Raw genomic sequence first — 26606 nt, forward strand, 5'->3', positions numbered from 1 at the left:
GTATTTGCAGGATTATTCTGAAGGGGAAAAAAAGTTCTGGATTTCCTATGACAGGCCCTCCTACTGTGGTTCTAATGAATTGCATTAAAAAAAAAAAAAGTTACCACACTGCTGTTCAAAGATAAGACATAAAACAGCTATAGTCCTTGGGTAATGGAGAAAGCTGCACAACTGCAACCTAATAAACCCAGGCAATAAAGTTATTTTATCTATAAGCAAAACAGCTTCCCTGAAGGTTACAAGACGGATGAATAACCCATATCCAGAGTTATGTGGCATGTAGCACATTGCACAGAGGAGCAAAACTGACATACACTATGTTCCCTTTCAGGGTTACAAAACTCCCCTAACAGGGAACCTATACTGCCTTTTCAGCCTTGGATCTAAACAGATCAAACCTACTTCTAAAATGAAGGAAGATAGAAACTGTAGGTGCACATCAGCTATCTACCTAAAGAGGATAATTCTTTTATAAGCATTTATACCTAGGCACAGAGTTAAGAAATGGCTTTTTCAGCACAGATAACTCAGTCTTTAAATCCCTTCATAACACTAACAAGACTAGCTAGTGGGACTGACCCTGCAGACATATCTGCTTAGGTTTCATCCAGTGAAGAAAGCTGATTGTCCTGCACCATGTCAGGGTGGCTAAGACTAACCTGTGTTTTAAACCGTACTGTGAAGGTAACACAGAGAGAGGTCAACAAATGAAAAATGATCAACTATCACCAAGAAGCCAGACCATATCCTGTATATCCTGACTTTAATGGAATGCAGCAGCCCATTTATCAGCATGGCAGGTCAGAAGATAAGTGATGATGGGGTTTTGTTTGCTCCAGGTAAATAATGTTAAAATAAATACTGGGGAAAAAAAAGTTAAACTGATATTCTTGCACCATTTAGAGAAGCACAAAAAGCCATGAACCCTCCTTAAACAAAAACAAGCACCTTCAGAAAAAGCAGCCTTCTATGCAAGGTGCTTGCCACTCCAACAAGATGCCTTTGGGGAAATAAAGGCAGTGGAATGCATGCACTTACTAGCCACCACACTAACAGGTTAATCCCTTTTGCTCCAGGTGCTGTTCTCTCAAAGAGCAGATATTTCACTGGAATTTCAGCACTGCACAGGTAAATTATTTAAGGGAATGATGAACTTGAAACCTGCTAACAGAAGGTAGGCCAAAATCTGGGTCTCCATAGGAATGTGTATGGGTGAAAAATATAGGCGGGTAGGACTTTTAGGCCTCGTCTATACGTTAAAGTTGTACAGTTAAATTTTAGAGTGCCTTGTGTCAGTTCTGCTTACATTTATTCCCAGTTAATGTCAAACTAAACCAAAATATGAGTGTCCGTGCAAACCGCTGCAAATCCCTAACTATACTGGTTTGAAATCGCACCTTTAGTTAAATTGATGCTATATTCTCATGTTAACAAGATCTTAGTGCTAATATCTAAAGCTCAGACTGTTCAAGATAGATTTTGTAGAAGAAAAAGTGATGGACTTCACAAGTGAAACTAAGTTTTCTAACAAAATTCTTTTCAAGCAGTTGGGAGCACTTGAAACAAACCTCTACCCCTACAAGGAAACAATTGAGAACCAACATCCTGTATCCGAGCAAGGAAGTTTAGCAACTTCTGTGGTCTAATGGGATCAGCTATGGCCATGGCAGTTAGAAGAAACTTAAGGGCATGGCTACACTAAAGAGTTTACAGCTGTGCCACTCTAAGCTCTCTAAATCAGCTGCTCTAAGCCGACGGGAGCTCCCCCTGTGGCTTAACTACTCTAGCCCCTGCGAGCAGCAGAAGCTATGTCAGCAGGAGAAGCTCTTCCACCGACATAGCACTGTCCACACCAGCACTTATGTCAGTGTAATTTACGTTGCTCGGGGGGTGGTTTATTCACACTGTAGCTGTAGAGTAGACATAGCCTAACAGTAGTGGGCAATGAAGAACATTTGTAGCATTCTATGTTGTTTTCATCTTCAAGAACCTTGGGCTATCAACAAGAAGGTAGAGGTTCTTTGGAGCTCCAGGGGTATCAGAGCTCCATGTGGATGCCTTTTTGGAGAGTACTACAAATTTCTGGATTTGACTAGACCAGTTCCCATTAGAACAATGGGACTGACATCAATGTTACACAAGTTGTGCACACACTCCATGACATACCCATCGTAAAGCACACATGCCCAAACAGCTGTGTGTTGAAGTGACAGTTTTAATACATGAAACTGAATTATCATTTCACCACTACCATGCATTAAAGGCCATGTGGTGTAACCCAGAAGCATGGATCTTCACACTAAATTTTGTTAAAACAGAGAACTTTCTGTGGGGTGGAAGGGTCCCAGAACTTGGGCTTCAGCCCAAGCCTGAACATCTACACCACAATTAAACAGCCCCTGTGCCCGAGCCTAAGTCAGCTGTCACAGGCCAGTTGCAGGTTAATTGCAGTGTAGACATAACCAAAGTTATCCACGTCATAACAGTTGGTCAATTTGTACAATACATTAACTTGTTTATTGAGCCAACTGATTGGTCAAAGGTTGATCAAAACCAAGCACCAGAAATCCTATAGGTTTTTCTCTGCAAATATTTATGAAAAAGCTGTATCTTCATAGCATGAATACTTTCCAAATATTATCAGCAAGTCTCCCAGGTATATTGTCAACTAAGTTACATGTGCAAACAAGAGCCAGTTGTGAGTAGTGTAGAAGTGGAGCTCACCATAATTTTGGGCACTGAAAGCCAGCATGACAATTCTATGCTACTGATTAAGGCAGACAAGCCCAAAACAGACAGCCCTTTGAAAGCCTAAGGAATTCACGGGCAATCCTGTGAGAAATATAAATACACAGAACTCTCCAGGCAGTGCAGAATTCAGATAATTATGCAAAACACCAAAAGAACAACTTCATTTTGGCTCTATATTTAATCATTAGTAGATGGTAATAACTGCATTAAACTCATAAATCTTGCATTTTCTTTAAGACCTCTAAACCTGCACCTGTAATTTGTCTCAGCCTGTAACAAACTGAGTTCTCAATGGGATTAAAAAAAACCTTCAGTGCTGGCACATCCAGAGCTTAAATTAATTATTTTAGGAAGAGAGACGTTGCTTGGCCTCTACATTTAAGAAACTTATTCACGAATATAAACAAAGCTGCAGAATTCCATGAGAACTTTCCTGGCATCCTGTGGACAGTTCCCTCCTCCAAATTATGCCCAACAAGAATGAAAGACAAAACAAGCATTCAGATGCCTTTTAATCCAAAAATGACAAAACCATTGTAAATTGCCACAGACTTTGGCATTCTTCCTTTATATACTTTTGCTGCTTCACCTGAGTAAGCAAAAGCTCAGATTCAGCAGAAAGTATCTACACTCTCTTTCCTCACTCCTCTATTAGTTTCACAAGTCTGGCATAACTGAGGCCTGTTTCTCAGTGAAGAGTAGACAATGAACAAAGATGACTGAGTTCCAATGCAAACTTCAGCAATGCAGAAGATTTTAATCAATCATCATCAGGTCCTGTAAGCACCTCATTTGTACTCTGTTAAAAATAGCGGCTAATCCAGGATCTGGTGCTCTCTCTTATTTCATGGTTAAAACAGCTCTTAGCCTCTAATGTTTTATGTAACAATTTTTGTACGTACTCCCCCTTAAAAAAAAAAAAAAAAAAAAAAAAAAAAAAAGCACCACCATATAAAGTACAAACTGCACTAACAATACTTTATGACTGAACAAGTAACACTTCCGAGAGTGAGATATGCAGAGGATTTATTTAACTGTTCAGTCTTTAAATAGCATTAGAGTCTTAAAGTACTGTGACTCTTAAGAGCAAACCTCTTGCTAAAATGCCACTGAGTGCATCAATGCCTTACACATACCCACAGCTATGAACAGGATAATGACACATTAAAAATGTGAACAAGTGGCTAAGAGCAGCCCAAGACAGCATTAAGTTGAGAGTAGTCAGACTCCTATCATAAGAAAGCAGCATTTCCTTGGTGTCCAAAGCATACCAATTTACATAGTTAAGAATTCCATTTCATCTACAACTTACACAGAGCTTATGTTTGCTAAAAGGCTGCAAAACTGAGCTTTGCCTAGTTCATTCTATGTAGGAGCCCACAAGCTAAGTTACCCATTTTAAATATAGGAGATCTGTACATAGGACATTTGTGATGACAAAGGCAAAACATATCTTAAAGGAAGAGTTTTATTCATATGATATTTTAAAAAATGGAAGCGATTTAAAAGAATTACCACCTTTTCTTGGTCTCCACTGTAGGCCAACCGCCAATAATTTAATTCATAATGGCCAGGGAACTAGAGGCTACTAAGAAAACATATTATGGAGGAGCTGGTTATGACTACATAGTTAAAGTACAAAATGGAGCTTAAGACATGCTTCAATTTCTTTCTTTTTTTAAAATGAAAAATACAGTATTCCCGCCTCCCGAACATACTCTGAGAACACAATGAATATTCTAAGATTTTACAAGTAAATTCATTAGCTGATCAGTTAAAAATGAACTTGTCTTCTAATAAATTTAGTATGTCAGGGTTTTTTTTTGTCCTTAATGATCTCCATAATGGATTAATGCAAACACTTTATCTGTTATATAGGCTAGAGGCAGGGTCAGCTAACTCTTAAGTGGACCATTGGGACAGAAGCAACTCAACCCTTCCTCACCAGCTGAAATAAAAGCATCAATTCTATTGGTTGGAATGACTCAGTGGTAGGAGAGACTGAACCAGGCCCAAATGTCACGGTCTATGAAGACTCCAAGACTACATACTAGCTTGGGCATCAGGGCTTCCTTTGAGGCAGCATTGTTGGGGGAACTGAGGCAGCGACAGAGGACACAGTCTGAGCTTTCTTTGCTCCCTCCCAATGCTCTTCACTCGCTAACACAGCCCGCTAATTTGCAATTGACTGAAAGACTAGATTCACCAGTATATTCTGGTTGCTTTACACTGCTAGAGCAATGCAAAGCAGCTGTAAACCCAGATTAATTAGGTGCTCTGGCTGCTTGATGGATCACTAAATCTGCTCTTAAAAGTTAAATATAAAAATAGATTTAAAGCTGACACTACATATCATCAAATCACTAGCAGTCTCTTTGGGCTTCTTGTTCCCGAAATTTAAAAATATTTTTTTAAACGAAAATTCCCAGACAAAAAACTCCATTAGTGATTTTTTTGAAGTCAGAAGATAAAAACACTGACTCTCTAAAAATCAATCACATCTAATCTGGGACCACAACACTAGACTGTCATCATCGTAAAAGTGTAGTTATTATAGGACATCACTACAGGGCTGAGTTAGGGCTGTTTGGATGCCTTAACTGAATTTTTTTTTTCAGCTTAATTCTGAATTTTCTGGATTTATAATGCTTTGTTTTGGACTAATCATGAACACCCCTAGTATGTTTTTTTACCATTAAGTTGCCAATATATTGAGATGAAGAAGGCTGAGAGTATGTATGGTTTTGTCTGGGTAGTAGAAAGCACTCTGTATCTCATTCCCAGAATGGACTCAACTATTTCAATGAGGAGTCCTTGTGGCACCTTAGGGACTCAAATTTAATTGGGCATAAGCTTTCGTGGGCTAGAACCAGTTCTAGCCCTCAAAAGCTTACGCCCAAATAAATTTGTTAGTCTCTAAGGTGCCACAAGGACCTCGCTGTTTTTGCTGATACAGACTAACATGGCTACCACTCTGAAACCTGTCAACTATTTCAGCTGTCACAGGGCAAGGAGACCTACACTTAACTTCATCCTAAACCGAGGTATCTATGGAAGGGCTCCATCAGTTTTAGCAAGAGACTTCTCAGAGGTTGCCATAGTAGAACTTAACATTTCAAGAAAATTCTATGCTTATCAACCAGAAAATAACAAACTTCAGAGACAGCAGCTCTACAGGGGAACATAGATGCCTCTGGTGTCTTGTACAGCATAGAGTAAATTACTTGTTCTTAACAGCCCAGTGCTAGCAGTAAAGTCCCATTACTCTAATTTACAAATTCTGCCACTAATAAATAGATCACATGCTCAAATTAAAAGTTTTTGCTGAGAGTTCAAACACACCATACTGCCTGAAACTCTCACACAGGCAAAGTAAATGGTCCCCACAAAACTGACATAGGCCAATGAAATATGAGAAACAGGTCTGATTTAGAAAAAAGTAAGCTGGTGAAGTCTAACTTTAGACTCATGAAAATAAACATGCATGTTTGAAATTCCAGCATTAACTATAGACCTTCACAACTGAGGTCACAAAGCTCAGATTTGAGAAGGCAACAGAAACTACCCACACAAAAGAAAAGCTCAAAGCTATTTAAAGTTTCCAGCACCCTGGGGTCCCTTAAGCCCTGTGAGGGCTTTAAGTACTTATGGCTCATGGATGTGCTTCACTTCTTCCCCTTATTCATATAGAAGCTGCATTAAATTTCATAAATAGTAACAATGCATTATGATTATGACACAATCCCAAATACACACTGCATAACGAAGTTCAGCCTGTATAAAATGCTCCAGGACAAACTAGGGTTGTAAAGTTGCTTTGGTACAAGCCTATGTAAATGCCTGCTACAAACTAACTGCAAGCAAGCTGATTTTCATGCTCCTAGTGAAACTGTCTTGTTTACTCCCAGTTAAGATACTAAAGACAAAACTACGGACTACTGAAGACTGAGGCTCATTCCTTTTTGCTCTCCCAAAGTACCCCATAATATATACTTCAAAAATTAGACTATGTTCTCCTGAGCACATTCATACCAATTACATGGGCAGGAATTGTTTACATAATTCACACAATATTGAAAGGAAGAATTCTATATTTTCAAAAAGGTCAGGGCATTACAAATGTCAGTTTGAGAAGGCCAGTGACTTAAGAATCAGCATATTTAAGTAGTAGTAGTTAGGGGTTACGTTTTTGTCTCCTTTCATAATACACACCAAGTGGCACTGCGTTACATTTAAAGAGCATACACACACACCACACACCATCCCCGCTAGCCAACATTGGTATTTATTACAATTTCAGTCAGTTTCATCACTTGATACAAAGTCTAGATTGATATCATCAGCATATCTCTCAGACTTCCTGCTCTCCCCTTCACCACCACCCCTGCATTTCTGGAAAGCCACAAGGAAACATTCTTGTGTAGGATCTCTGCTGTAACCTACTAGAGGAACAATATATTTGACATATCTAACCATTTTTCATAACTAAACTATCAAACCAGCACTGTATTCATATACAACATGCAAGAACCTTTAAACATTTTATAAGCAGAAAATTGCAAAGTAACATTACAGAGGAGGCGGCTTTTCTTGATACGGCAATAAATCACTCTAGCAAGTTTATCTGGGGGTAAACAAGGAGAGAAGCAATGAACAATGGAGAGCTGCCTTCTGTATGAGTTGAAGTGTCATATCAGCTTCTACCAATATAACGTTTTTTGATGGTCTGAATCAAGAAGGTCCTCTTCTAGATCTCTGTAAGAGGTTCAATAAAATCAATGTTGCTCCTTGCAGTTTAATTAAGACTTTGCTTGTAAACAATTTCACTTTTAGGCCGCCCACCATTTATAAAGTTAGTCAGACAACAAAATTAATTAGCTTGAAAAGCAAGAAAGAAGAAACTGAAATGTATATGGGTCCACTTTTTGCCCTTTTCCCCAACCCACTGAAGGCAACACTCAAAACAGAAAACTAAGGGGCTTTAAAGTTAGAGTTCATGAAACAAACACTGGCAACATTACAATCCTTATGGACTTGAAAGCTATCAAGAAGGGCTACCTGACTTCAAATCAATATCTGTAATTTTGAACAGATGTTAAAAGGCAGCCAAAAGACTAAAATATCACCCCTATAATCTCATCACAGGTATGCATTACTGTGAATAGGAGTACTTGTGGCACCTTAGAGACTAACAAACTTATTTGAGCATAAGTTTTCGAGGGCTACATCCCACTTCTTCGGATGCATGAAAAGCACGAAAGCTTATGCTCAAATAAATCTGTTAGTCTCTAAGGTGCCACAAGTACTCCTGTTCTTTTTGTGGATACAGACTAACACGGCTGCTACTCTGAAACCTGTCATTACTGTGAATGACATCAGTACCATCAAATCCATTTTACTGTGATAAAGCAGCAAGCTCCAATATATGATTTTTGAATATAAAAAGCCATTTTAGGCTGGTCTTAATAGATTATTTTAAAATACAGCACTACATGTCTGCTGAAGAGTAGAACAGTAGGTTTTAATTGTAAAATGGAGTTTTACATAGCTTCTGGCCTTTGGTATAAATGAGGACTTGGGGGAAAAAAAAAAAAAAAAGAAGAGCAATGCGTCACTTCAGTTATTAAAATCCATCCAACTTGTACTCTAGCCTTGGGATAACCACCGCCAACAAACTGACTTGGAAGTAATTATCACTGCTATCTGCAATAAATGTTAATTAGACATAATTGAACTAAAGCCCTAATCGGAATGACGCTGTTGCTGGCAAGAAGCGTACTCCTGCTTGTACTCGGCAAAGGAAGCCGCTAGCAATGATGTGGACAAACAGGAAATTGCTTGTGTGGCTTACCCATTGCAAATCAGCATGCAATTCCACCAGTGCCTGGTTAGTTGGGCCAAAATAAAGCCATTAACAATGCTTCTCACTAAATATGTCTTAACAAAAACCAAAATACAAAGGTGCAGAGTTTCTAAAATACGTAAAGTTTCAGTCTAACTTCATAACTACCTAGATCCAAAATGGCAGCACCCGATTAATTCCATAATGTATCTACTGACTATGTAGAAAACTTACTATCTTTTGAGTTAACCTATCAGTACTAAAAGTATCTGAAAAAACTCAATAGCTTGTCCTGTTATAGGAGTGGGCGTCTCTGATCTCTGCTGCAATGGAGCCAATTAACTGCATTTAGTGCTCAGACCCACACAGGTGGTTGGGCGAAGGGGAGCTTTTAGCTTAATTTCTGCTGGTTGGCCCATTTATATTTTGCATTTTTGTTTGCCAGACCAGAAAATGGTTCCACCCATTTACAGCTTACTTCCAATTTTAATTATTAACTCTTTGTCCTTCATCCAGGCATCTCAACGAACCTTACTAACGCTACTTTGGCCTCCCAACCACTCTGAGACAGGCATGAATTGCGCATATCCCATTTTACAGATGCGTAAAATCAAGACAAAAATTAAATAGAAGGAAGGCTAGTCTTGTAATTAAGACACTGGGTTGGACTCATGAGACCTGGGTATAAATCCTGGTTCTGCCATGTGATCTTAGGCAAGTCATTTAGTCACTCTGTGCTTCAACTGTCACTTATACAAGGGATGATCTCTTTCTTGTCAGGTATGAGAGGATAAGTTAAAGTTTGCAAGGTGCTCTGTACTCCAGTGATGGGGGCCCTATTACATGAACAGATCAGCTGAGGCTTTGGAGGAAGTGGCAGAGCAAGGGACAGAACATGGAAGTCTAGCTTCTCAATCCCCTCCTTTAGCCACTATTCCTCTAACTGCAATGTTTCAGAACAAGACAGCATTTCTCATCTCACATAACAAAGATCAAAGAGTAGGGTAGATAATATTCCCCTTTATGCCCACACCCCAAATCTATGGTTCATTTTAGTGGATTGAAAGCATCCATATTATGAGAAATCTATTTTTAGAGTTAATTTTGCATTTTTAAATATGCAATGTGAGCTGCCAGGCAACAAGATGTAGGTAGTAGCTCCTACCAGGTGTTGAAGGTCTATCCTTAGGCTAGGATAAAGAAGGGGAGATGTAGAATAGACAGTAAGCAGAATGACTACAGGGCCTGGCCAAGGCTCCAAAGCTGTATTTAGAGCACTCTATCACACTCGAAACACATATGCTATTGCCCAGTCTGGGGTTAAGCAGAGAGACTACTTGGACCCTGAAAGTTTGGAAAGAAATAGGAAAAATCAACTTGTTTGTATCCAAAAAGTGGTCTGTATTAATTTACTCAGAATTCATTGAATTCCTCTTCCCTTTATAAAGGGACTTTCAAAACAAAGGCCTTCTAACACTACATCCATGTTATGATAAACATTATATGGAATATGGACCAAAGACAATAGTATCAACGTTATAAATATTATAGTATCTGTATGGGCTAGAGATTGTATTTTGGCTCCAGGGGGGAGTTACAGGAGTTTCCTAAAGGAACAAAAATCACTGGGGTGTAATTAAGGTCAGTAACCAGTTTGGAGAAGTCTCATCCTCTGGCGGAAACTGCATATACCAGTGTGATTGGATGGAGATGTCTGGCAAACAAACAACTGAAACCTGTATAAAGTGGCCATGTAAGAGTACCTGAAATACTCTGAAACCTGGCAGGGTCTCCATGTGGAAGATGGGTGACACCTGGTAAGTCAGAAATGCAGATAAGTTGTTTATTGTTTTAACAGTATGTTTCTTCTGTAATGATTTTGTTCTAAATAAATAATACATTGCTTTATGATGGCAGGTTGGTCATTGGTTAACCCTGTCATTGCCTGAGAAAACAGGACTGCATGTGCTGAACCAAAGCCAACTTGCTATGGTGATTACAGGGAGTTGCAGGAAGAACTGCAACCTAACTCCCCAGTCTAGAGGGAGAGTGTTGTTGGACGCCATCTTCTAGTGACAGCTAGAAGCTTGAGAACTAAGGCCACGCCATCAGGGAAGCTACAAAGGGGGTCAGAGGTGCCGTTGACTCAGGAACGGTGACACACGTTACCCACCAACGAAGTTTAGACATCCTGCAGTGGATTGTGATAACTGTTTCATAGTGACCAACACTACACAGAAGTTTTGAAGGAAACTGTATCCAAGGTAGTGCTGTAATGTAGGTAGACAGAGTGCAGTTACCAAAATCAGAATTTGGCCAGAACACTAGGCTAAATTCCCTACTCTTAAAAGATGTCACAAGGGTTCTTCAATGACTAATATAATATCCTAGGAAAATGCCCTCCAGATTCCTGACCAGATCTTTGAAACAACAAAAGGCATCCATCGTCTTCAGGGCAGGGATCATGCCACTATTTCATATTTGCATAGCACCTACCTACCAAGTCGTGGAAGCTATTGGAAGCTAAATAATTCCATAACAAATGGATTAAGATTGGTTAAAGTGTAACATCTGCCCAATGCAAGCCTTAAAAAGAAAGAAAATATCAAATTATGGGAAACCTCTTAACCGCATAATTCCTACAGAGCATATTTTCACAGACAGTGAAAGATTCTGCATCGTCACAAGGAACTTATTCCTGCCTGCAAGTGATAAGGAAACATACTACACATTAATCTCCCTTACAGTATAATGCAAAACTCAATTACAACCCCAGCAACATTAACAAACATACGTGCAGAGGTTAACTGGTGTGTTTATGGAAAAAGCATGAAGCTGTAATTAAGGATTGGTATTTTATTGTAAGGGACATAGCTGTGTTGCATGTAATATTTCTTCACTCCACTTCCAGAGTGGAAACTCCTAGGTCCCCAGTCTCCCCTGCTCTAACTACTAACCACTCTCCCCTCTAAAGCTGGGAACAGAACCAGGAGTTCCAATTCCCAGCATTCTATTGGTGTCAAGCAAATAGTTGTGTAAGCCATTAGTAAACAGTGTGTGATATTTCTCGCTAATGGCTGCTCCACACACAAGATATGTTACTCCTGTAGTTGAAGGAACAGAGGATTAATGTGGTGAATTGAAGGTCATATTGGGAGTAGGGCGGTCCTGGTGGCTGCATATGACAATCTGTTTGTTCCAGTTTTTTCTTTTAAAAACTCATTAACAAAATAAAATTTACTCAGGGTGACACTAGCTTGGCCTGCTTTGGGTAGCTTCAGTTTACTCACCATAGGTTTGGGGAAATGGTAGCCATCCCGAGTAAGGAAAATTGTGACTATAAGATGACAGTTAATTAATGACTATTTTCCTGTGTTTAATTACAACCAAATTTCTTCAAAATGTACATTCAAACCAACAGGCAACAAGTTTTAACTATATGTAAAGTGTGAAGAATAACTCAGCCATTTAGTAGCCCGAGACTGCAGAAGGAAAACACTCCTGGTTTTTAAATTAATTTTAACTTAAACCAAACAGATCTAGTTGAAAATAAACAGAAAATCCAATCTTTATCCACAGATTATGTACTGTAAATGTGGGGAGGAGACACTAGTCTCCATACAAAACAAAATGAAAAGCCAAGTCCAGCCTTACTAAGAAAGGTGCTCCGGCACATTACAGCAGGCCTGATGCATGCTGGGAGAGGACTTTATAGTCAGTGCTGGGTAGATGCCTGTGACACGTGGACATGTTCAATAAGCGGATAGTTGCTTCAGTATTAAATTATGTTAGTATTGAATTTAAGGTCCCAGCTGCCATACAACTGTGTAACCCAATTATAATGCAGTAGTTTCTTGGGTGGGAGGAACAGTAGATTTGTGATTAAGATACAAGACTACAGATCTAGGTTTTATTCCTTGCTCTGCTGCAGACATCCTGTGTGACATTGGACGAGACACCCTCCTACAGCTGTTTCTCCATCTATAAAATGGGGATGTTCTAGGAATTATTTGGGAAGTTCCTTGGCCTGCATTATACAGGAAGTCAGACTAGATAATCACAGTGGACTCTCCTGGCCTTGGAATCTATGAATCTATACTTTATTACTTCACAGGGCAGGTGGTGAGGCTTAGTATTTGGACCGTGCTTTGAGACCCTCAAACAGAAGTATTCTCATTAGTAGTAAACTTTGCTAGACACCTGCTCCTCAGAGGTCGATACAAGAGGGGTGGACCAACACCAGGAAGATTTAGGAGCAGCCTCCTGCCTTCAGCTATTGGGAAGGGTGAAGGTACCGAGTGTCCTACCAGGGTGCTAGCCTAGACCTATTTTTCATATCAGCCTCCATTAAGTACATTTCTGAGAAACAGGAAGGCCACCCTTTAAAGCTTCTGAATGGGAAAAAAGGGCATACACACACACACACTCAGCCATACACCTACCACCTCCTAGCTACCCTGAGCAAGGGTCTCTGTATTTGAAACTTTCCCCAGGGGCAGAACAGACCTGCTTCTTCTTGCCAGTTTTGCTGTTACCCACAGTTCAGAATAGCAACAGAGAAACTGCCCAGAACATGCAAGAGACTTTTGGAAGCCTAAAGTATTAGCAGAGCCAGAAATTTCTGTCTGCAGACTCAAGGAGGCAGAACTTCAGAGTATAACCTGATGCAGATTCTCATTAGAAAGAAATCTGTGGTTGCAGAGAGAAAGCTTAAATTCTTCTGAAGCTTTCCCACTTAGCAGATAAAATTTCCTACTTACCTTTGATCAGTAGTTTTTTCAAGTTCTGACGACAAATTACGTGTAGACAGAATCAAACCATGTTGTAACTACGCTATAACCTGGAAAAGGTGGGCAGGGTGTGTGGGACCAAAGCCAAATAGTGTCACATTTGACAAATGCCCCAACATCATAATTGCAGCTGTAGCATAGATATGACAGGACTTCAGTGCAGTAATTTGCAGAACTCCCAGTAATTTGGGATGTAACAAACCAAAGAAATTAAGACCACTATTTTACATCTCCTACAAAGAGAGATGTCTCCAGAAACATACAACCTCTTAGTCGTAGGACTATGCAATGGCACTGGTCCAGTATTGATTGAGAAAAAGCGCCACTTATGGACCTGCCCCCGAACCACTACAGTAAAAGTCGTCCCGGTTAAGGTTGTTTCATTGCTGATCAATTAGGGAACATGCTTGTTTAAAGTTGTGCAATGCTCCCTTCTAACATTGTTGGGTAGCTGCCTGCTTTGTCCACCGCTTGCAGGAAGAGCAGCCCGTTTCAGCTAACTGGTGGGGGCTTGTAACCAGGGTGGACCGGCAGCCCCCCCATCAGCTCCCCGCTCCCCTAAGTTCCCTGTGCTGCAGCCGCCCAGCAGGCTATCAATCAGCAGTTCAGCTGTCCCTCCCCGCACTGCCATGTGCTGCTCCTGCCCTCTGCCTTGGAGCTGCTCCCAGAGACTCCTGCTTGCTGTGCAGAGGGAGGGGGCGCTAATGTCAGGGCGTCCCCCTGCTTCCTGCACCCCGCTTACCCCTTCTCCATATAGAGCTGGGAGGGGACACAGACGGAGAGAGCCAGAGAGAGCTTGGGGCAGCAGCTGCCGTCTCAACTTCCTGATCCACTTAAAAAGACAATGCATTTAAGAGTGGGTCAGCTTACTTAAAGGGGCAGTGTGCATCTCTCTCTCTCCCGTCCCCTCCACACACAAGGTGTCTCTCTGTCGGCTATGCTGTTTCCCCTCCCTCGTATTCGTGATGCCTTGTGTGAGAGGCTACAACAACGTATTGAGGACTCAGCCGAGTGCTAGTTCATCATTTAGCAGCAAGGCATTCCCTGGGAAATATCCCTCCCTCTTCACCACCTCAACCAAGCTTCACAATCATCATAGCTGTGAACAGTATTAAATTGTTTAAAACTTATACTGTGTGACTATCTATATAATATATAGTTTTTTGTCTGGTGAAAAAAATTTCCTTGGAACCTGACCCCCCCCACACACACACTTACATTCATTCTTATGGGGAAATTGGATTCGCTTAGCATCGTTTCACTTAAAGTCGCATTTTTCAGGAACATAACTAAAACGTTAAGCGAGGAGTTACTGTATCTCCTAATATTAACCTCCAGGCAAATCTGACCATGAAGAAACTGACCTGCCTGAAAAAACACTCTCTCAAGGTGGCGGAAAGGTAAAATCTTCCACTTTCATTTAACTGCATTCATATGGCTTATAACTATGTGATTGATAAAAGCTCTACAGAAGTTATAATTAATGTTTTTTTCTTGGAAGACATGCTCCACTCTTTGGCACTGGTACCTTTAATGAAAAGCAATTATCAACTTGCTTTGACTAGCTGAATCTGCCTCTTTAATGCAAAGAGAGAGACTGATTAAAGCAATATTCTGGAAAAGTAATGCACACAACAAAATTCAAGAATGCTGTCAAACGCATTTCTGATTTTGAAAAGGACGACACTAATCAGAATTTTTATCCAGCCTGGCAGAAATATGTGCTTTATGGTTTTCCTGGAGCTCTTTCACCTATGATGCAACTCAGCAGGAAATTAACAGATGTGCCCTTACACAACTAAATTTATAATTGTTTTTTGGGGCATTAGAAGTGGAACCCAAAATTTTACATAAACCACTTGGATGGCAAAAATCTCTCACCTCTGCCGGCACTACTGAGCCATATTCAAATGCATAGTGAATTACCATATTTGTATAATTCAGTTTGGCCTATTGACTGCTTACAAAGCAGACAAAAATAAAGTGCTTAGAGACTATTGAATGCTATTTTCTTAAATCTAATGTTGCTTTCTACAGTTGATATATGCTAAAAACTTTCATTTAAGAGAAAAGGCTTGACATTAAAGCAAATTTTATGACAGTATTAACTACTAATGTGCTTAGCCAACCTTCAGTAGGCAAGTTAAAGTCTGAAATCGAAAGCTTTATCACCAGAACTGACTCACTATACGTCCAACACAAAACTTTATATTCCTTTTATTGACTTGAATTTAAAGGCTAAAATATTTCCATTAAGCATGTAAGTCTGTTTTCCACTACTGAAGAGTCCTGCTCTTTTTCCATGTCTTACGGCATAGATAAGAGACAGCATAAATTACATTTGTTGATAAAGAGGAAGGAACAAGATGCAGTATTTCCTGGGAGTAAGACAAAAGGTGCTCAGGTGCTGACTCTCAGAGCAGATCAAGAAATTGTAAAATTATAAAACTAGAAATCAGAGCAGTTCTGAAAACACTTCCTCATACTTCATACAACACAGTGAGAAAAGATGTGATGGAACTGAATCCTAGCGATACAGACTCACTAAACAAATCAAGCTATTTTCAGAGGAGTGAAGGGAAACTGAAGAGGTAAAGTAACATTTTTTAAATGTGTTGTCTCCATTGATCCCCTCTGACAGTGCATGACCTGCCAACAGAACCCATTTCAAAGCAAACACCGAAGGAGTGCATTACCTATATTACCATAGCCCCTGGGAGCCCCAATCATGGACCAGGTCCCCATTGTGCTAGGTGCTGTGCAAACACAGAACAATAGGACAGTGCCTACCCCAGAATGCTCCTATCTAAGTAAAAGACAAGAGACAAAAAGATGGATACAGACAGACAGGGAAACACGTTACTCCAGCATTCTGGAGCCAAGGGCACATCTTTTAAATCTCTAATAGAGGGGGAAGAGTCAGTGGGGATCTGCAGAGGGAACAAGTTCAAAACACAAGTAGTACTTCAATAAGTAACCTATTATTCCTTTGTGATATTGCTCCCACAAATCCCTCTGAGAGATACTAGTTAGCGGTGACAATCCTTAGGAGAAGGGCTGAGTACTGTTAGTCGAAAAGAGACATGAACATTTTCTCCTAGAATGAAGCATTCAATGGGATTTGTGATAAATACTGACAGAGTGATGCTTTGGAAAGGTGGGACTCAACTATAGGTATCTCAACAAATGGCACTCAACAAATAGATGGTAAAGAAGCTGCTATCCACTCCTCCAGTAGAACGAGCTTTAAGTTCTCCTCATACAGGCTCTTCAGTAAGCACAGACCATCTGTATACAAAAATGGATCTGTTTAGAGTGCATCTGGACTGAAAAGTACTGGCTCTTTTCTCTAATTATACACCATAATAAAACTGAGGATTAAAAAAAACAAAAAAAACAAAAAAAAAAAAAAAAACTTTCTACTGCCAAGGAAATAACCAACAGCCTTCTTCATATTCAAGGGGCACCATCAAGCCTAACATGGAAGATCAAGAGGCTCAGCAAAGTGTTTGCTTTAAAGGAAATTTGGAGGCCACCAGAGTCAAGATTTTGGGATAGGATTTTAGAACTCAATCCTTACAAAAAGAAGAACATCCGAAGAAGTGGGCTGTAGTCCACGAAAGCTTATGCTCTAATCAATTTGTTAGTCTCTAAGGTGCCACAAGTACTCCTGTTCTTCTTTTTGCAGATACAGACTAACACGGCTGCTACTCTGAATCCTTACAAAATTTGCACAAGGACAACCTGTCACCAAAACTTACGGTTATGAATCTCTCCTGGCAATTGCTATAGTTGGAAGGAAAGGATCTTTCAACAGAGGTGCAAGAAGGAGCAGGTGTCCTCATACAATTGAGTACCAAGATTTTAATCCCACATATTCCCAGGTAACGATTTTGAATATACACATTGATCAAACTTTGTAGTGGGGATGTGAAGTATTTGTCTACACAATACTGACATAAATCGCAATGTAGGGAGAAGATGAGGCTCGGGGTTCACTCTCTCAAGGCAGGAATGGGGGGTATAGATGGATGTGGGGACTTCTGCACTTTTGTTTCTAGCATGCTGGAGCACAGTGACAGGCACACATTCCTCCAACAGCTAGCTGCTTTGAAATGGGGTCTGTCTCCACGGATCACGAGACAATCTCACAGTGGAGATGAGAGAGTCAGGTCATGAAGAAGAAACCCTATTCCCAAAGTATTGCACCAGTACTGCAATTCTCTAAATGCCAGGTGTTCCTTGCCCATTTCAGCCATCTGAAGGACAGGTTAGGCAAATCTTCTGTTTTTTTTACAATCTGATTGTAACACTCCTGTGCTGTACTTTACAGACAGGCTCTCGATCCACAGCACATAATATCTTCACTTACATAAAAAGTACTCTATGATCTCACACCATTCTGTTTAGAAGACTTTTTCCTTCCTACAGTGAAACTCCAAGTGCCAGCTTGGTTTTGCTGGTGACACAGGAGACTGCATATGCTCCATTTGGAGAAGCACACCTCGTGGTTTTTTTTTTTTTTTTTTTTAAATATACTGATCTCACTTTAGTCAAGACTATTTCAAATCATTTTCAAAATTTCAGTTTCAAGAGGCTCACATTAACTTCTGCAGCAGCTTTTATATTGCTTTCATTTATGCCTAAAATATGTTTAACTCATAAGGCCTAAGTTCCTACCTTAACTTTTCATGTGCAGTTTGTAATATAATTATGCAACAGACTCAGATCTCATTTCAATGTGCAGTCTATAAACGTTACTAAAATGCATTTAACAGTCAACAAATCCAAAGCATTTTCCACTACTGCTCACTCTTCAATTTTCACTTACAGTAGGTCAAACTCCTATCATGCAGAATTTAAAGGAAATCTTCCATGCAAAAGGAAGATAGCTCACGCAGACACATTCTTATTTGCAATAAGATGAATATCTTTCACGGAAAACCTATTTAAAAAGAGTGCCTTAGTATTTTATTTTTTAACAGGTCTGTTAAAGTTTAACCATGTTGGGAAACTGCTTTTCTTTGCTTTATACTGCCAGCATAAGACATTTACATAATACACAAAACATATATAATTACTTTCCTGAATCCTGCTTCAATGGACTTTCACCCCCAATTTCACAGGAAGATTCTTAAATTGGGAATTTATTATTTATGCCAGTATTTTGCACTGTCCTATTTTCTCAGACATGTTAGATAATACTTTTTCCTCAGTTTAACAGTTTTCAGAAGTTAACCCTAAAAAACTGCCCTAGCTAATTTAGCCAAAATATAAACACTTCAACAAGCCAGAAAGCAGTCAAAATTTTAAAATAAGGAATTTTTACTTCATCTTAATCTATGGTCAAACAAGTAAACTGTATACTAAACTGATCTAGGAAAGATGCTAATGACATTGTTGTCTCTTATTTATCACTGGAGACTTAATCTAGCACATGTCCATGAAATGATGGCCCTGTGACACCAGGCGCTTTAAAATTGGATCACTCAGCAACATATATATATACACACACCTAATTCTTGAACAAGCAATTCCAGGCTGCTTTGCCAGCAAATTCTGGCCGGTATAGTTTGAAAGTGCATAGTTCTGGCACTCACAAAGAGCAGACCTGTAAATGACATCTTGAGGATTAAACTGATTGAGATGCAATGCGCCTAGCAACCATTCATTAAGAGAGTTCAGAAACAGGCCAGCAATCTATTCCACCTCCTTATCTGAGCAGTAAACAGATAATAGTCTCCACTGTGTCCTCTACCCTCTATTTCAGACACATTGTAAACAGCTTTCTCAAACGTTAAGCCTCCTACAGTAAAATCTCATGGAATAACCCCCTCTCTAAACACACACAGGATTTAATTTCAGCAAGTGTCTGACAAGCTTGAAACAGCTAAAAAACTATCGTAATGCAAATCTCCATGTGAATGTATTCACAGTTCTGCTTTGTCCACTATTCTCTCACCTTGAGCACCAAGAGCCATCCCCAACTTTAAAAACAACAAACCAACATTTAATCACGCAAGGTTTTGGCACTGCTACTCCAATCGTTAAGAAACTCAATAACAATCTTATTCCTTTCCTTCAACTTCTGAAAGGAATCAATTAATATTTCTGAAGGCTTTGATATAGGTTCTCTCTCAGGGAAGAGAACAAAAGTCACTTTTCCTCTCATTAAGCACTGCTGCTCATAAATAACCAGGACAATAGGAGAAAATTAAACCAGCTACTTCAGTCTCAGTAGTGCAATGTGTTTCAACCACTTAGCTATAGAGACTATGGTAAGTCATGATTTCACATAATTGTTTCCTCATAAGTAAACATTTGATGGTTTCCTATTTTGCATCTAAGTTAAATGATAGAGATTAGTGTAGACCTCCTATGATTATATAGCTGAATGTTTCATCTTCCGAGTACAGTTTTGGGGAAATCACTGACAGAGCATATTACTACTATTACATTTTTAAGATAAAAAATTAAACAGAAAATAAATTAACGTCATGTAATACATTTTCATAAAGGTAGGGTGGCTGAATACTCTCACAGATGAAAAATGTGAGCCCCATCAAAATTTGTGACTTTACTTTTATTAGGAAGTCAAAGGTACTTGATGACTCAACAGTTCCTATGCAATTCAATGCCTTATAAGTGTGTCCAGCCGACACTGCCACTTCACCTACTCAACTAAATCTCATATTTAAAAGTAATTAAAAAAAGCTTTTAAAAACCCAGTGTTGCAATAGCTGCTGCAATGCTCATTTGTGTTTTAGAGTTAACTGTTAACAGGCTTCCCAAACATTGCACTTTATACACAAAAACTGACTTCCTATTAGAGAATGAAATAAACATGATGATGCAACAGTTACTAACCTGGTATCATGGGTGGTAAGAAAAAAATTCATCAAACGTATCTGAAGGAGCTAGCAAATGTAGCTTACTTTCTTAAGCGGAAGATCTCAGTTAATTAAGAACAGACCTTTCTGCTTTAAGTTCACAGTTTTTGTGGCTGTACCTAAGCCATGCCAATGCTGTGATAAGAACCTACTAGTCTCTAATACAGCACCATATCACTGCCTGCCTTCTGGTGACAACGATCTTTGGAAGCGTTGGTTCACTTACTAGAATGAACTCCGTATCACTTTAATTAATATCTCCAAAGTGCCTGAAAAAAACTGATATTCAGCTCTCTTAGCATTTTGCACCTGATATTAGTCATGCCAGCTCTTGACTAATCAACATAAAAGATATACTTGTTCCACATGTTTAGTTGGAAATGCCTAATTACAGAAAGTTTACAATCAGCATAGCCACCTAATTAGCACATGCACCAGCTGGTTACAAAGCATTAATTTTAAAGCTTTACATTTGAAATCCATTTAGGAATTATTTTAAGTGTCAAAATCAGCACTACCCTGATTTCTGCTGCATTCAAATGCTCTTCTTTGTCTTACAGGATAGCTTCAAAGTTATGATACGGTAAGGTCGCTTAGGCCCAAACCAGAAGTGAAGTATCTCAAATCTGCTTCACTTGCTAGAGCCAGGTTCAGGCAAAACTAGATGGACAGTACAGAATGCAAACCAGAAAATCAAAGCCAAGAGTCCTGTCTACAGAGAGAACAGGGAAAGTTTAAAAAGGGATGGGTTTAATTGTAATCCTTCCAATCAAAATGAATAGGGTCAAATTAAATTCGGCGGGAGGAGGCATTTCACAGATGCTAAGGAATAGTCTATTTGCCTGAAAGGAGGAGGAAGCTACAAGGAAAATCAGGGATCACCGGGTTTCTGCAGGAGAAAAAGGAGAGGAAGTCCATACACGCAGTGGCCAGGGAGGGACTCCTCCAAGGCAGGCTAAGCTCTGCGTGGCGACCCGGCCGCTCGGAGCCCTGCCCCAGGGGGGTCTGCAGGGAGCCCACCCCTCTCTCGGGCGGGCTCGGTTTCACCCCCATCCCCGGGGCCGCATCCCGAGCCGGACAGGAACCCGCCGCCGGAAAGGGGCCCTTGCAGGCCGCCGCCCCCACCCTGCACCCCAGGCGTGCGGAGCAGAACCGGGCTGCACCCTGCGCCGGAGCCTTACCGGGGCGCAGCTCGGAGAGGCGGTGCAGGCAGCCCCCATCGTCGGGGCCGCGGGAGCCGCGGCGGCTGCACCGGGCTCGGCGCTTGGCATCCTCTTTGCAAACTCAGCTCCCCGCACTCGGCTCCCGCAGCGCCGGAAACCGGCCCCGCCCCGGCCCTGCCGGATGGCGGCCTCCCGCCAATGGCAGCGGCAGGCGGGGCCCTTTGTTAGCGCTCCCGGAGCGGCGCCCGCTCGGCCGGGCTGCACCTGCCGCGTCCCTCCAGCAGGCCGGTCCAGCGGCGAGCCCGCCGGCGGCCCCCAGCACTGCGGCCCTACCTGATTCCTGCCCCAGCGCCGCTGGGCTCCCAGCGCGGACTCTGCAACCAAGCGTGGGGAGTGACTCCTGCCGGCTGTCGCCCCCGGGCTTTTGGGAAAGGGGGCTCAGGGCCCTCCTGCAGTGGAAGAGTTTAACAGCCGTTCTGGAAGAATGTAAGAGTTCATTGTTGAACAAGGGAAGGCTGGATGCTTGTAAAGATAACCCTGAGAACGCGAGCCCCGTGGGCACTGACTTGGTCCTGTCTTCTTGAGTCTGGGGCCAGACAGCTCCTTCGGCGCTGCCCTTACTCCGAGCTTGGCCCCACAGCCAGGTGCACCTAGCGCCTCTGGTCCCTTTCATTGCTGCTGGGCAGAACCTGGGAGTCTGCGCTGACCCTCTCAACAATACAATTAGAAAGCTCTTCGCTGGGGAATTACTCAGAGGGAAAGGGGGCTTTAAAAACACAAACTGAAGGAGATTACAGACCTGTTCCATTCTCTTCAAGCAGGCAAAAGTAGTGGAAACCCTTCCTTCCCTCCCACTCATTCCCAAACACACAAAAGAGGGGTAAAGTAGCAGAGACCCTCCTTTTTGGTAACATTCAGAAGGTCTGGGAGGAAGGGTGCAGATTCCCCCTTCCAATTTAGTGAGGGGCACACACTACTAGCCAGAACTGATAGGAAAGCTGGACCCACTGGGATCTGGAGGAGGAGATCAAAGCACAGCTTAAGTTGGGCCTGGCTGACTCCCCCTTAACGACAGAGGGGCATCCAGGCCAATCCTGAGCAGAGGTGCAATTCGTTAGATCACAACAGTTGGAGTAAGGATCTGGGCATAGGCCCCCACGGTGGAGTGAATTTTTCATTCTATTTCTTTTTATAGAGTGGTTTTCATTTTAGTTCATGTTATTTCACATTTGCAAAAAACACAAGATTGTATAAATAAGCATCCAACAAATGTTTCCAATCTTGTGCATTACATAGGAAGGGACTGAAGGTTCAACTTCATTAACATTAATAGGAGACCTGGGCTGAAAGATGGACTAAAGGGTAATATGATCAGTACTTTTAAAGCAGCACACAGAAAATTTTCCAAATTATATATCTTATTTATAGTAAAATATAGTGATCAAGGCACAAGCTTCCATCTTGATCAACAGATGCAAAGGAAAACAAAATTGGTTTGTTATTCGAGTCCACTGGAAATTAAAGTATACTATATAATTAACATTTTAACTGTTGAAGATGATTTTGTAATGGTTACCTTTTTTGATTGCCAATGCTTTCTAATCGTTCAGCCTACTCTTTCAGTCCTAATTTGACTTGTCAAATCTGAAATAGAATTTGACAAGTCAAATTAGGCCTCCTGCTGGGAAGTATTAAAATTGCAGTCCCCCATTGAGACAACTACCTCTTTCATTAAACAGATAAAAGAAGAACAGGAGTACTTGTGGCACCTTAGAGACTAACAAATTTATTAGAGCATAAGCTTTCGTGGACTACAGCCCACTTCTTCGGATGTGTTAGTCTCTAAGGTGCCACAAGTACTCCTGTTCTTCTTTTTGCGGATACAGACTAACACGGCTGCTACTCTGAAACCAATTAAACAGATACTGAATCAGTAATGCATTCCTAAATAAATGCTTTAACATTCTTTGACATTGTCATTTAGTAAACATTTAGAAAGTTTAATTATTGAGTTTTCCTTAAAGCATTTCATAACAACACAGGTTTCAGAGTAGCAGCCGTGTTAGTCTGTATCCGCAAAAAGAACAGGAGTACTTGTGGCACCTTAGAGACTAACAAATTTATTAGAGCATAAGCTTTCGTGGACTACAGCATCCGAAGAAGTGGGCTGTAGTCCACGAAAGCTTATGCTCTAATAAATAAAAGGTGCCACAAGTACTCCTGTTCTTTTTGCATAGTAACACAGCTGATGCATTAAGAGGCTTCCATAAATACTTGTATCAGCTCTAATCTTCTCGCAAAACCTGAGGACTCCAATAATGCTCTGCAATTCTATAGCACCTTCCAACATTAATGAAATAATCTTCAACACTCCTGTGAGATATGATCATATTGTACAGCTGGAGGACCAGAAGCACAAATAGATGAATTGCAGAGTCATGAGGGGCTGAGTACTTCAGGTCCCACAACGTCAAAATATGGGGTTCAGAATCTGGAAATCAGCGTATGTTCCCCTCTCTACCACTGGACTTGTGGAGAAGGTGCAGAGACCTACACCAAGTCCAAACTCACATGCCCAATGCTATACAGTCAGTGACACAATGAGAACTGAACTCTGATAGACAAACTTCCATACCTGTGCATTAATCACTAAACTGTAAGTGACTGTTATAATGGGAAGTTACTCCTGCTTAATTTTGGTTTTGATATATTTGCAGGTGGCTGGAGGACAAATTTATTCTAAATTTTCTTTGAAGTAAATGTGATATTTGTTGAAAAACTTAACATGTATAAAATTAGTTCAACATTTCTCAAAATACTACTGTAACCAACAGTTGGAATCTATAGCAAATATATGATGGAAATATACCTTTAGGTATATTTACTACCTTATTTTCCGTACCATGTGCATAAAAATAGAGTTTTAGCTAGGCCTTCAAAAGCTACAATTCATTTTTTCCAGCTCCAGGTGTTCTTGACAGACTTAACTCTGAAAGTTTACATGTGCAAACTCTCATCTAGATTAAATAAAAACATATCTTGCACCATTACTTAACTTTTTTGAAAAAGTTAAGGAAATTAACGTTTCCCAAAAATAAAATATTCTAAAGTCCTCTATATGACAGTAATATACCAGTAACAAATCAGGAAGCTATATATTCTTTAAATGGTCTACAAAATTCGGAAGGACATGATAGTTTCCTCCCAGTAAGAAAAAGCAAAGTCAAGAGTAGTATTTTAACTGGTAACCAAAACATCTCTACCCACTCTACTCTATTCAGTACTAACAAAATTAAGAGATCAGAGTGCTTCATACAGAGAGAATTTTTTTGTACAATAAACATTACACTCTGTTCATGCCCTTATCAGACCACTGGGCACAAGAAGATTTCTCTATCATTGTACCATAGTTCTAACAGATCAAGGTTTTCCTGCATAAACTGTCCAGGGTTCTAGGAGGATCTGTGTGACCTTCCCTGAGAAGTTAGATTCATAGCACTTTTTGAAAAACTGAGGGAAAAACTCCTTTGTCCTAGCCTATTACATCTCCCAGAACAGGTTGTCAATTTTAAGGATGTGTATAAGATCACATAATGGCTACCATATTTTCTTACACAGTCACTGCACTTCCAGCATCAAACTTAATGGTATGAGATTTTAATTGAGTATGTATTTGGAAAGTCCCAGTGGTGTAAGACATAGCTTATGGGAAAAAACGAAAACACTAAACTTTTAGTATGATTTTCACCCATACACCAAGTTTTGTGCATTTTCATAGGAGATACTACAACAGAATAAAATCAAATTTAATTGCCTTTTAAATAACCGCAACAGCTACTTTAATTTTGTTTCAACAGCAGTAAGTTATTCATAAATCAAATAGTTCACATGCTAGCGCAGAATGACAAGTAAATAGAGCAGAACACATTCAAGCAGAATATAAACCCTACATATGAAAGGCAATTTTTCTTAAACATGGTGCACAGCCATTTTACAAATGTTACAAATAAACTACCAAGATGCAGGCACGCTAAGCCTTAATCTTCATTAATCCTGGGATGTCAGACAATTCTGGAACATCAAGGGAGGAAAAAAACGTACTGATGGAAAGATACCTTGCCAAATTGGACCATGTTAAATGGGAGTAAGTATCTACAATTCCTCTAACAAAAAAAAAAAAAAAAAAAAAGCTTTCAAAGTGGCCTGTTCCAAAACAAGTAATTTCTAAATCCAAACATTTGAAGCCTTTACAGGAGAGGAAAAAAATAAGTGGTATGAACAGAAAGAACATGGAAAATTAGTTAGAGATACTTTTGTTAACCTGCTTTGGCCTTTTCATGTGGTTGGTTTTCATAGATATTAGTTCACAAGTGCTCACAGCTGTGGGGAATTTAATAATAAAGGAGATATGAATTAAGAGCTCTAGTAAGAATACATTATCAACTATGTACAGATGAAAAAAATGAAAGCCAGCATCCTGGACGAATTTCCAGTAGTTGAAGATAAAAGCTAACTAAATAAGAGTAAACCTCTGAATTGTGAGCAATTTGGCAGACAAACAACCAAATATCCTCTCAGCACTGAAGCCAATGCCTTCTACTTGTATTTAAAATGGCACTGTTCTCAAAAAGCACTGGCGGACTTAGTTTCCATGCAATCCTATTATCTCACAGAATTGGGGAGGGGGAGCAAATACAGCCATAAAGAAGGAAGACAATTATAACCAACATAAAGCCAACATTAGACTCTCAGATGGTTCTACACATAATTTTTCATCAGTTAGGGGAGATTGCATTCAATGTATCTTCTGATTATTATAGACATAAAACAGAGAAAAGAAGGAACCTTAAGATCGGTGCAATTTAAGAGATGGTACCAAGAGAAACAATGACAGAACAAATGGATGTTTTAAAACCATTGACCTGGCTGAATGGAAAAGTGATTGGGTAATTACAAAGGACTGTCCTTTCCAGATGTTGTTCCACTGCATATCTGCCATAGAATACAAGCGGTGGAAATTTACTTCAGAGATTAGTAATACTGTCTCACTTTTAAACTCATATGATGCTCTTTCCTTTCCACAGTAATTTTTATTTACTACGACTATGGCTTAACTTGAATCTTGGTATTAAAATAAAGATAATGCTGGATTATAAATAGTCTTTTGGAA

The 26606-nt window shown here is 40.1% G+C and overlaps 1 protein-coding gene across 4 annotated transcripts in view; it reads right to left on the reverse strand.

The window, feature by feature from the left end:
• Positions 1-26606, reverse strand: part of FAM222B (family with sequence similarity 222 member B) — a 46518-nt gene that overhangs the window by 13032 nt on the left and 6880 nt on the right. Inside the window, exon 1 of one of the 4 annotated variants that reach the window (XM_005298250.4) lies at positions 21455-21596. The exons of 2 other annotated variants lie outside the window; for them this stretch is intronic. The gene's annotated coding sequence lies outside the window, so the exon portion shown is untranslated. Of the gene's footprint in view, positions 1-21454; positions 21597-26606 lie in introns of those variants that run through there. One more of the 4 variants, XM_042858029.2, reaches the window with a different exon arrangement.

The sequence above is a fragment of the Chrysemys picta genome, chromosome 19, assembly GCF_011386835.1.
Source record: "Chrysemys picta bellii isolate R12L10 chromosome 19, ASM1138683v2, whole genome shotgun sequence".
NCBI lineage: Eukaryota > Metazoa > Chordata > Testudines > Emydidae > Chrysemys > Chrysemys picta.